This window comes from Nerophis lumbriciformis, linkage group LG39, assembly GCF_033978685.3.
Source record: "Nerophis lumbriciformis linkage group LG39, RoL_Nlum_v2.1, whole genome shotgun sequence".
In the NCBI taxonomy this organism is placed as follows: Eukaryota; Metazoa; Chordata; class Actinopteri; order Syngnathiformes; family Syngnathidae; genus Nerophis; species Nerophis lumbriciformis.
Genome location: NC_084586.2, coordinates 12,867,008 through 12,877,780, shown reverse-complemented (window position 1 = coordinate 12,877,780; position 10,773 = coordinate 12,867,008).

Here is a 10,773-nt window from a genome sequence, read left to right as displayed (position 1 = left end):
CTAAAAGGGCAAGTATGTGTTCTTTCAATTTTGACAGAAAAATGTTGCACATTTGAATATGATCTGATGTACCAATCATATTTTCCAGTTATTGAAAATAAACATATCTGCTTGTCGTCTTATATCCATCTGTAAAACTTATAATAATCACAAGTAGTGGCTTTTGCAAATGGTGTAACAAGGCTACCATACGTTGATGTTCAATTGAGGCCTCACTCCAAACACGGCGAGGAAGACACTTTGTTTGTCTCCTGAGAAGTCTCGGCCATCTCCTCTCATCTCCTCGTAACAGTTGGAGTGTCGCACTAACCATGTTGTCGCACGGCTCTCCTGTCGAGCCACAACAAAGGCGGCCATTGTTATCGAGGGGCTGTCGGGGGGGCGGGAGGGTGCTCAAGTGGGCCGTCGTGATGCAAGATGGATGATGATGATGATCGATTCAGCAAGATTCAATTGTCAGCTGGAGAACAAAGAAGTCTCAAAAGCTATTTGCTTGTTGAGCGTTTCAAGCTAAAAAAAAAATATATTGAACTACTCAAAATGCGCATCGGCACATGTCGGGTAACTAAGGTTCCTCCTTCCACTCTTTGGAGGAACAAGACTGAGCATAGAATCTAGCAAATACATGAAATGTAGCTCATTTATTCTAATAGCATGTTGACACAAAACATTACAGTGATTCAACATCAACTTTTTTTTTAATAAACAAATATTTAAAAAAAGACTTTCGTAACAGGGCCCTACGATGAGGTGGCGACTTGTCCAGGGTGTACCCCGCCTTCCGACCGAATGCTTCTGAGATAGGCTCCAGCAGCCCCCGCGACCCCAAAAGGGACAAGCGGTAGAAAATTGATGGATGGATGGACTTTCGTAACAGGACTGTACAGATATTTTATTCCCCTCAGTCATTGTTGAAGTATTGTGGACATATATATATGTATACATATATACACACACACATATATATACACACACATACATATATATATATATATATATATATATATATATATATATATATATATATATATATATATATATATATATATATATACCCACATATATGTATATATATATATATATATATATATATATATATATATATATATATATATATATATATATATATACACATACACACTGTACAAAGAGTACAGTCCAGACGTCTCTCCTCAATTGAGCCAAATTTAATTCTGTCTCTGTTATGTTTACTAAGGGGGAGATTACGACCTTTTCTTTGAACTGTTTCAATCAAAGGCGGTGGCTGTTTACGGCCCCCCTCCCTTAGAAACAGCTGTTGCCATGTAATCAGGGAAAGTCCAAATAAAAGAGGAGGCGTACAATCTTTCGTCAGGAGCGTGGTGAGACTGTACAAAGAGTACAGTCCAGACGTCTCTCCTCAATTGAGCCAAATGTAATTCTGTCTCTGTTATGTTTACTAAGGGGGAGATGACGGCAACAGACACCAGGGGATTATGTAGCTCTATAGATGTATTATATATATTCACCATATATATATAATAATCAAACAATAGAATATAAACTAAGGAAACGGAGTGTGAACTAGATCCAAAAGTGTATGTGGTGTGGCTATGTGTGTGATTAGCTGAGGTGTGTGTTACCAAATGTTGTCGAGAGCGAAGGAACACGGAAGTCCGTGGGGCAGGCAGATGATCCAGGGCAGGAGAGAAGAGACAAGATCCGTTTCCAAGCGAGAGGTCGAGAATCCAAAAGGGCAGTCCGGGAAGCAAGGGGACAAAAAGTGAAGTGAAGTATATTTATATAGCGCTTTTCTCTAGTGACTCAAAGCACTTTTACATTGTGAAACCCCCAATATCTAAGTTACATTTAAACCACTGTGGGTGGCACTGGGAGCAGGTGGGTAAAGTGTCTTGCCCAAGGACACAACGGCAGTGACTAGGATGGCGGAAGCGGGTATCGAACCTGCAACCCTCAAGTTGCTGGCACGGCCACTCTACCAACCGAGCTATACCGCCCCCGAGATAACCCCTCCCGTCTCCTCTCATCGTACACAGCGGAATTTTCCAAGCCTTTGGCTTGGTGCAACAAAGACAGCTTTCGTCTGTTCACTGGGAACTCCGAGAACGGAAAGTTTTTCGATAATTTAAAATTTTTCTGACATAAAAAGTAGACACGAGATGGCAGTAAAAGCACGTAACTTGATGCTAATTTATATCGGAATTGCCATAGACAGGCTACTATTAGCATTAGCGATTTTACATGGCAATTTCAACACCTCCAAATTTGGTAGTGAAAACTACAACTAAGATGAATGTTAGGGACGGCGTGGCGCAGTGGAAGAATGGCCATGCGCGACCCGAGGGTCCCTGGTTCAATCCCCACCTAGTACCAACCTCGTCATGTCCGTTGTGTCCTGAGCAAGACACTTCACCCTTGCTCCTGATGGGTGCTGGTTAGCGCCTTGCATGGCAGCTCTCTCCATTAGTGTGTGAATGGGTAAATGTGGAAGTAGTGTCAAAGCGCTTTGAGTACCTTGAAGGTAGAAAAGCGCTATACAAGTACAACCCATTTATCATTTATTTATTTACAATTAAACATCTTGGACACAAAGGTGATGAGACGCACACCTCGCCAACACAGGAACAATGGCAGACGCTGGAAGAACAATGAAACACGGAGGGGAACACGGAGAGAGAGATCGAGCATAAATATCCGATGATCGCTTACTGTATGCCAACAGAAGACTATATTCCGGCCCGGCATGGTAGGTTGTGCGGGCTTAGGAAGGCAGCTCGTTCATCCCAGGCAGGTGCGCTGATTGCAGATCTCCTGCAGCCGTGCGGAGGTGCGCTCGCAGCGGCCCGCGGTTCTCTCACTGGAGTCTGAGCCGTAACATTCTCTGTTTAATTCCTTGCTTCTTGTCTTGTTTAATAGATTTCATCAGTGTTTGAACCTGACAGTTAGATATCATTTTTGAATACGATTAATATCAAGCGTGGGATTACTAATTCAGTGTTCATATTTGAGTGGAAAAGTTGGGCCGAGGAAGCCCTGCAGTAGGTGATGTTATTGCTCCGCACGTATTGGAAGGAACAGCAGTAAAATAGAATGGTGTCTCCTCAAAGCCCACTCGAGGAGGCAAGAAGCGAGGTGATTCGTCTCCGCCCGGGAACAAATGATGAATAAATAAAATCCTCCCCAAGATTGGATGAGGGAAGCCATTTGTGAAGCTTTGACGTGCCGACGAGTACGAGCAGATTGAGGCGCCGCCACGCCGGGCGCCTCGTGTCCGCGAATGAATCACCCATGACACCTTTACCGTAAAATAATGTAACACCCCTCTGGTGCTATGAAGGTGAGGTGATGGCCGCGGGCCTCGAGAGACTTCTTGGTGCTCCGGCCCTCGCCAAAGTGGATGAGTCACGGGTGGGGAGATCGCAGGCGGATGGCGAGCGAGGCTAATGGCGACGTCGGCCGAGGTTTGCCAATTTGCCGCCGACATTTTGAAGCTCTGCCATCCGGGGGGGGGCTCAAATTAAAGCCGCTGCTCCTCCACATGGAGAGGAGCCAGATGAGGTGGTTCGGGCATCTGGTCAGGATGCCACCCGAACGCCTCCCTAGGGAGGTGTTAAGGGCACGTCTGACCGGTAGGAGGCCACAAGAAGACCCAGGACACGTTGGGAAGACTATGTGTCAGGTTCAAACACTGATGACATCTATTAAACAAGACAAGAGGCAAAGAATTAAACAGAGACAAAATTCTATTTGGACTCAACTGAGGAGACACGCCTGGACACACTGTACCCTTGTACAGTATCTCAGCACGCTCTGCCAAAAGATTGCATGCCTCCTCCTTTTATTTTGGACCCTCCCCGACCACATGGCCACCTTTGTTTCCAAAGGACAAAGGTCGCAAAAAGTTCACAGAAAAGGTCGTAAACAATTCACAGGAAAGGTCAGTTCAAAAAGAGTTCGTAAAATACTTCAAAAAGAGTTCGTCTGGAAATTGGGCAGATCCTGTGATCTCTCCGCTTTGAAGTCCTTGGGCCAGAACAACATCCTTCTGTTGATTACCATACATGAGAGAAAACAGAAAACCCTTCATGTGGCTCTCCCCCTTACACAGTGGAGTTTTACGAGCATTCTTCTTGGTAGGCCTCAAAGACAGCCCCTGTCCTTTTGCCTGGAACTCATTTCAACACAAACTTCTTAGTGATAACTTACAAACAATTATTCTAACACCTACGACCCCATTTTTTTAATTTCTAGCGCCAACACTGATGGAGTATTGGTGCGTGCAAAACAGCAGTAGGCGGCTGTGGCCTGCGGGCCGGTGTCGGGTTCATATTGAGGAGAGTCGCCCGGACATTGTATCCTTCTACAATCTCCAGCAAGCTTTGCCCAAAGATTGCACTCCTCCTTCTTTATTTGACTTTCTCCCCCCCCACCTGACCACAGCTGCTTCCAGAGGGAAGTGGGTCGTAAACAGCGTTGCCTTTAGTTACCGAACAGTTCAAAAAGAGTTCGTCTGGAAATTGGGCAGATCCTGTCATCTCTCCGCTTTGAAGTCCCAGTGGAGTTTTACGAGCCTTCTTCTTGGTACGTTTCAAAGACAGCCCCTGTCCTTTTGCCTGGAACTCATTTCAACACAAAAGTTTTTTGTGATAACTTACAAACAATTATTCTAGAGCAGGGGTCGGCAACCTTTACCAGTCAAAGAGCCATTTTGACCAGTTTCACACATTATAGAAAACAATGGGAGCCGCAAACATTTTTTGAAATTTTAAATGAAATACAATGCACACAAAGTTTTTTTTTTTGCTTTGTGCTATGTATTACCAGGGGTCTCAGACACGTTGCCCACATCTTTATGTGGAGTTTGAAAGCTGGTGCGGCACGCAGGTTTTAATTGAATGGCGCTTGTCAGCGTCATGCGTGCCGTGATGGTACAGCATATAGCACTCACTACAGTCAGCGTGCTTGATCAGCCACACATTGTATGGGGCTTCTGCTTTGCTCACGTAGGCAACAGCAAGGCATACTTGGTCAACAACCACACAGCTCACACTGACGGTGGCGGTATTAAAAAAAAAACTTTAACACTCTTACTAATAATGGGCCACACTGTGAACCCACACCAAACAAGAATGACAAACACATTTCGGGAGAACATCTGCACCGTAACACAACATAAACACAACAGGACAAATACCCAGAATCCCATGCAGCCCTAACTCTTCCGGGATACATTATACACCCCCCGCTACCAAACCCCGCCCACCTCAACCGATGCACAGAGAGGGGGTGGGGTTGATGTGTGAGGGAGCAGGGTTGGGGTGGGGGTGGGGTTTGGTGGTAACAGGGATGTATAATGTAGCCCGGAAGAGTCAGGGCTGCATGGGATTCTGGGTGTTTGTTCTGTTGTGTTAAGGTGCAGATGTTCTCCCGAAATGTGTTTGTCATTCTTGTTTGGTTTTGGTTCAAAGTGTGGCGCATTATTAGTAAGAGTGTTAAAGTTGTTTTATATGACCACCGTCAGTGTAACCTGTGTGGCTGTTGACCAAGTATGCCTTGCTGTCACGTACGTGTGCAAGCAAAAGATGTATATTGTATAACAAGTGTTGGGCTGGCACTCTGTTAATACAGATTGTAGAGGGCGCCAAATGTTATACCATTATGGCACGCCCTTATTATAGCCGTAAGGGTGAAAATCGGTGAATATTAATCCCGGGAGTTTTCTGCGAGAGGCACTGAAATCCGGAAGTCTCACGGGAAAATTGGGGGGTTCAGCAAGTAAGCTGCTGAGCCGCATCAGAGTGATCAAAGAGCCGCATGCGGCCGACCCCTGTTCTAGAGTATCCGCCCTGAGATCGGTAGGTTGTGGGTTCAAACCCCGGCCGAGTCATACCAAAGACTATAAAAATGGAACCCATTACCTCCCTGCTTGGCACTCAGCATCAAGGGTTGGAATTGGGGGTTAAATCACCAAAAAGTATTCCCGGACGCGGCCACCGCTGCTGCTCACTGCTCCCCTCACTTCCCAGGGGGTGATCAAGGGTGATTGGTCAAATGCAGTGAATAATTTCGCCTCACCTAGTGTGTGTGTGACAATCATTGGTACTTAACTTAATGTTAAGGTTTGCAGAGGAGGTGACGGCAACAGACACTAGATGGCAGTAATGTTCAATGATTTATTATATATAGTAATATATATAATAATAAACACTAAATATATGAACTAAGGAAATGGAGTGTGGCAAAATCCAAGAGTGTGTATGGTGTACGACTATGTGTAGTATTTAACTGAGGTGTGCGTTACCAAGTGTTGAACGAGAGATGAGGAAGTCCAGGGGAAGAGGGGAATCCGTGTCCAAGCGGGAGGTCGAGATCCAAGGAGCAGTCCGAGAAGCAGGGGAACGACGACGAGAAATGACGAGACACACAGCAACGTCAAAACACGGGAACGGAGGTCTGCAGTAGGATGACACGACAATGAAACACGGAAGGGAAAACAGACAGAGAGAACAGTATTGCATCAAGCAGGATGATCGCTTACTATACGCCAACAGATGATTATATTCCGGCGCCGGCATGCCAAGATGTCCAGGCTTATGAAGGCAGCTCCTTCATTCCAGGCAGGTGTGATGATTGCCGGCAAGTGATTGCAGCTGGCGGCAGCTGCAGGGCGGAGATGCGCGCGGCGCGTCCCTAGATCTGCGCCACAATCGTGGGCGTGTCCCGCGGTGCTTGCAGCGCGCAAGGATGAGGACGCATTCCAATGCGCCCTGGCCGTGACACTTAACTTAACTTAACACTATGTCTCCCGGCTGGTCCGGGAACGCCTCGGGATCCCTCGGGAGGAGCTGGACGAAGCGGCTGGGGAGAGGGAAGTCTGGGCTTCCCTGCTTAGGTTGCTGCCCCCGCGACCCCACCTCGGATAAGCGGAAGAAGATGGATGGATTTTGAATCCTCCTTTCACGCGGCAACAGCCGAACCCAGGTTTAAAATGCTTCCTTCTGTGCTCCGGTCTAACTAACGAGGGTCTCGGGCGGCCTGAAAAAGCGCTGGGAAATTAATGATCTTGAAATGAAAAGTAATCAATATGGTGGCTCCTGGGGATGTGGGGGAAAAGTGAAGTAGAGAGAGTGATGAATGGTGGGTTAAAAAGGAAGAGTATTCATCAGGTGCAGGAAAGTAGTCTGCGTCATGTTACGTATCGCACCTTTAAGTAGCTACACGGTCAGCAAGCACCCAATCATTCGTCCATTTTCTACCGCTCGTCACTTTTGGGGCGTGCTGGAGCCTATCCCAGCTGAGCTCGGGCGGTAGGACAAGTCGCCACCGATAGAGACAACATTCACACACGAGGGCCAATTTAGTGTTGCCAATCAACCTATCCCCAGGTGCAGATCTTTGGAGTCCATTTCTCCCGTTCTGTGGGGGTTTCTGGCCCGACTATGCAGGTCATGGTGCAAAGGCGCCCCCTAGCGAGAACAAGCTGGCACAACTCACCAAGTCATGTTTTATTCATTGAGGGCCACATGGCACACTGCAAAAACTGAAATCTAAGTAAGATGAAATATCTCAAATAAGGGTGATATTTGCTTATTTTCTGTCAGATAAGATAATTCTTCTCACAAATCAGATTTTATGTTAGAGTGTTTTACAAACCCTGTTTTGAGTTGGGAAAGATGTAAATATAAACGGAATACAATGATTTGCAAACCATTTTCAACCCATATTCAGTTGAATATGCTACAAAGACAACATATTTGATGTTCAAACTCATAAACATTTTGTTTTTTGCAAATAATCATTAACTTTAGAATTTGATGCCAGCAACACGTGACAAAGAAGTTGGGAAAGGTGGCAATAAATACTGATAAAGTTGAGGAATGCTCATCAAACACTTATTTGGAACATCCCATAGGTGAACGGGCTAATTGGGAACAGGTGGGTGCCATGATTGGGTATAAAAGTAGATTCCATGAAATGCTCAGTCATTCACAAACAAGGATGGGGCGAGGGTCACCACTTTGTCAACACATGCGTGAGCAAATTGTTGAACAGTTTAAGAAAAAACTTTCTCAACCAGCTATTGCAAGGAATTTAGGGATTTCACCATCTACGGTCCGTAATATCATCAAAGGGTTCAGAGAATCTGGAGAAATCACTGCACGTAAGCGATTAAATTTCGGACCTTCGACCCCTCAGGTGGTACTGCATCAAAAAGCGACATCAGTGTGTAAAGGATATCACCACATGGGCTCAGGAACACTTCAGAAAACCACTGTCAGTAACTGCAGTTGGTCGCTACATCTGTAAGTGCAAGTTAAAACTCTCCTATGCAAGGCGAAAACCGTTTATCAACAACACCCAGAAACGCCGTTGGCTTCGCTGGGCCTGAGCTCATCTAAGATGGACTGATACAAAGTGAAAAGTGTTATGTGGTCTGACGAGTCTACATTTCAAATTGTTTTTGGAAACTGTGGACGTCGTGTCCTCCGGACCAAAGAGGAAAAGAACCATCCGGATTGTTATAGGTGCAAAGTGTAAAAGCCAGCATCTGTGATGGTATGGGGGTGTATTAGTGCCCAAGACATGGGTAACTTACCCATCTGTGAAGGCACCATTAATGCTGAAAGGTACATACAGGTTTTGGAGCAACATATGTTGCCATCCAAGCAACGTTACCATGGACGCCCCTGCTTATTTCAGCAAGACAATGCCAAGCCACGTGTTACATCAACGTGGCTTCATAGTAAAAGGGTGCGAGTACTAGACTGGCCTGCCTGTAGTCCAGACCTGTCTCCCATTGAAAATGTGTGGCGCATTATGAAGCCTAAAATACCACAACGGAGACCCCCGGACTGTTGAACAACTTAAGCTGTACATCAAGCAAGAATGGGAAATAATTCCACCTGAGAAGCTTAAAAAATGTGTCTTCTCAGTTCCCAAACGTTTACTGAGTGTTGTTAAAAAGAAAGGCCATGTAACACAGTGGTGAACATGCCCTTTCCCAACTACTTTGGCACGTGTTGCAGCCATGAAATTCTAAGTTAATTATTATTTGCAAAAAAAAAATAAAGTTTTTGAGTTTGAACATCAAATATGTTGTCTTTGTAGTGCATTCAATTGAATATGGGTTGAAAATGATTTGCAAATCATTGTATTCCGTTTATATTTACATCTAACACAATTTCCCAACTCATATGGAAACAGGGTTTGTAATTGTTTTAAGTGTTTTGGTCCTAAATGATCTCAGTAAGATATTACAGCTTGTTGCTGAGATTTGATGACCTATATTGAGTAAAACATGCTTGAAACTAGAATATCAACTGTTGCAAAGCTGTGTCATCAACACTCACAAGTATAAAACTACTTTTTTAAAGTAATAATTTCTTATTTCAAGCATGTAAAAAAAAAAATCATGATTTTGTCACAATTGTGTCTCATAATTAAAATAGATGACAGCCAAATGGACTTTGCTGTTTTATTTTCAATGAAACAATAGAAAATATGTACTCATATAGTAGTACAGTTGTTATTAGTGAGAATATACTTATTTTATGGTGTTTTTGGGTTCATTGAGTTTAGCTAATTTTACTTGTTTTGGAAAGTCTTGACAAGCCAAATGTTCTTGTTCTATTGGCAGATAATTTTGCTTAGTTCAAATAAAATACCCCTCATTTTTGTATTTTTTTTTCTTGTTTTTGAACACTGACTTTTTGCAGTGCAGTAATGGCTGCTTTCAGAGGGCCGCTTTAAAAAAAATTAATTTATATTATGCATGCGGGTAATAACCTGTGATTAATCATGATTCATCGAAATGCATTTGATTATTATTTTTTTTAATGTATAACTTAAACATAAATAAAGGGGACAAGCAGATATTTAAATATTTTTATCCCACAAAAATAGTTTTGCAATACAGTATATAATAATATAATTGGCATGATCAGATAAGATTAAAGTTTAAAATATGCATTTTTTTTTTCTGTCAAAATTGAAAAGAACGAATGCATTGAGTAAAAATGACCAAAAAAAACAACCAAGTATTTTATTGAAACCCGATTTTTTTCCAGGCTTTCGCGGGCCACATAAAATGATGTCGCGGGCATCATTGAGTTTGACACTTGTGATGTAGAGCAAGGGTGTCAAAGTCATTTTAGCTCAGGGGCCGCATGGAGGAAAAATCTGTGCACACTGTGCCAGACTATTAAAATCATGGCATTAAAAGTAAAAAAAAATAAAGACAACATCAGATTATTTTCTTTGTCTATTTTGGCTGGAAATAGAATAAAAACATTGTGAAAATATTACAATAAAAATATTTAAAAAAAAATACCGGCAGTGGTAAAGTTTAGATCTATGAAGAAAGTTAATGTTTATAACCGATACATTTACATATGCATAAAAATGTGTTTACTTTTGTATTATTTTTTTGAATAAGTTAGGTAAGGTTTATGACAACCTTTTTCCAAAATACAATATAGAATGTGAGATATAACAGGATCCTGCATACATTTATCATTGGTTTTCAAAACGCTTACAAAAAAGTGGGACCCCAAAAATTTACTGTGGGACCCCCATTTTTATGACTTGATGGGGTCCCTGGGAAGTGAAGTGAATTATATTTATATAGCACTTTTTCTCTAGTGACTCAAAGCGCTTTACAGAGTAAAACCCAATTTCTAAGTTAAATTTAAAACACTGTGGGTGGCACTGGGAGCAGGTGGGTAAAGTGTCTTTCTATATAAGTAAACTTTGATTGACGTACATATATATATA